Consider the following 2,500-nt stretch of genomic DNA (forward strand, 5'->3'; position numbering starts at 1 on the left):
AATCGAACCCTAATTCTCCGTCACCCGTCACCACCATAGTAGGCCACTATCCTACCATCGAAAGTTGATAGGGCAGAAATTTGAATGATGCGTCGCCGGCACGATGGCCGTGCGATCCGTCAAGTTATCATGAATCATCAGAGCAACGGGCAGAGCCCGCGTCGACCTTTTATCTAATAAATGCGTCCCTTCCAGAAGTCGGGGTTTGTTGCACGTATTAGCTCTAGAATTACTACGGTTATCCGAGTAGCAGGTACCATCAAACAAACTATAACTGATTTAATGAGCCATTCGCAGTTTCACAGTCTGAATTAGTTCATACTTACACATGCATGGCTTAATCTTTGAGACAAGCATATGACTACTGGCAGGATCAACCAGGTAGCATTCCTTCTCGAGACGCCCCGCGCGTCCGGGCCGTGAGGCCGCGGCTGCGCAGGGCGGTCGTCGTTCGGAAACCGTAGTGTCGGCGGGGGCTGGACCGAGGTCCCGCTCCCGTCCCTTCTTGCGCTCTGCGTCCGAGACATCTCGCGAGTCCCGCGATCCTGGGGAGGACGGCACGTTAGTGCCGTCTCTCGCAGGGGACGCGGGAAGCGCGTCGTCGGCCGACTCGCTCCGCATCGTGGCGGGCGAGGGGCAAATACGTGGGACTCAACTCGTTGCCTCCGCGGAAGGTATGCAGCACAGGAACCGTATATTGGCCCGGCACTCGAAGGTGTCGGGAGCCGACTGAACAGGAACGAGAGCCGAAGGTTCCCATGCGAACAGCAGGAAGCCCAACAGCACACTCGAACCAAACACCACTCACACGCCAACACGTCGTCGGACAGTCAACCGCCCGCGTCGCTCAAATGCGCTCCGCTCGCCCCGAAAGGCTGCAGAGGCGCAAGAGACCAACGCGGGACAGTCCCGGCCGACACGCTGTGCGTGAAAAATCCATCCAACTAGGTCGCGCCAAAGCTGCGCACGTCGCTTCTCGGGAGCTGCCCCTTCAGCTCCCACGACGTGCGCTTCGCCATCATGCTGCACCAAGGAAGCTTCCGAGGTGCAGCACTTTCGCATCTTTGAGGCCGGCTAGGGACTCTTGTGCCTAATGAGCTTCCCCAGCAGCTCGGACACCTTCAGGGATGCTTCCCAAGTGTCCGGCATAGGATGGGGACTTTTCGATTTTTGGCCCGTGGTGCCCCCCGGGCCCCCCCAGCAGCTCGGACACCTTCGGGGATGCTTCCCCAAGTGTCCGGCATAGGCTGGGGAGTTTTTGATTTTTTGCCCGTGGTGCCCCCCCGGGCCCCCCCAGCCGCCTCTTCGATTTCCCACGTCGGGGATGAGTTGGGCAACTCTTGGAAGCTTCCCATCCACCCCCGTGCCGAGCTTTGCCCTTGGGATGCCTTATGTTGCATCCCAAGGGCCAAGGCACCTGCCAGCCCAAGGGCTGTGCACGGCCTGGGGAGGGAGCTCACCCCTCCCCTATATAGTGCAAAGTTATTGTTTTCCCTATTTTCACAAGGAAACATCAAATTTTTAACCAAGCATACTCGGCCTTTGCTCCTTCGTTACTCGTCCAAATCCAACAAACTTGCATTCGTTGGAAAGGTCTTTTCACAAGGATTCTTTTGATATATAATAATAGCGATTCCGATAAATATTTATTTTTTTATGAATTTTTAAGTGAATAAACAATTAAAAATTCAAAAAAAATAGAAAAAAAATATTTTTTTCCCGATTCTTTCTCCAATATTCCTGATAAATACCCACACACCCACATATGGAGAATGGTCGAAAATGCTCGAGTGGATATCGAGATGTCCGACGAAGCACCACTTGGAAGGGCCGAGGCACGGGACGCCCGAGCTGTTGCTCGGGCCGGCACGGGACGCGCATGGGACAGCACGGGACGGCACGGGACGCCCTCGCTACAGCTCGGGACGGCCAGGTACGCCCGAGACTTGGCTCGGGACGGCCTGGGACGCCCTCGCCATAGCTCGGGACGGCCTGGGACGCCCTCGCCATAGCTCGGGACGGCCTGGGACGCCCGAGACTAGGCTCGGGACGGCCTCGGCACAGCTCGGGACGGCCTTGGACGCCCTTGCCACAGCTCGGGACGGCATGGGACGCTCGAGACTTTGCTCGGGACGGCCTGGGACGCCCTTGCCACAGCTCGGGACGGCCTGGGACGCCCGAGACTTTGCTCGGGACGGCCTGGGACGTCCGAGACTTTGCTCGGGACGGCCTGGGACGCCCGAGACTTTGCTCGGGACGGCCTGGGACGTCCGAGACTTTGCTCGGGACGGCCTGGGACGCCCGAGACTTGGCTCGGGACGGCCTGGGACGCCCTCGCTACAGCTCGGGACGCCCTGGGACGGCCTCGACACAGCTCGGGACGGCCTGGGACGTCCGAGACTTGGCTCGGGACGGCCTGGGACGCCCGAGACTTGGCTCGGGACGGCCTGGGACGCGCTCGGCACAGCTCGGGACAGGCCGGGACGCCCGAGCCGAGCTT

The sequence above is a fragment of the Eschscholzia californica genome, unplaced genomic scaffold (genome assembly GCF_041429995.1).
Source record: "Eschscholzia californica isolate CP2 unplaced genomic scaffold, dmEscCali1.0.p SCAF_139, whole genome shotgun sequence".
Taxonomy (NCBI): domain Eukaryota; kingdom Viridiplantae; phylum Streptophyta; class Magnoliopsida; order Ranunculales; family Papaveraceae; genus Eschscholzia; species Eschscholzia californica.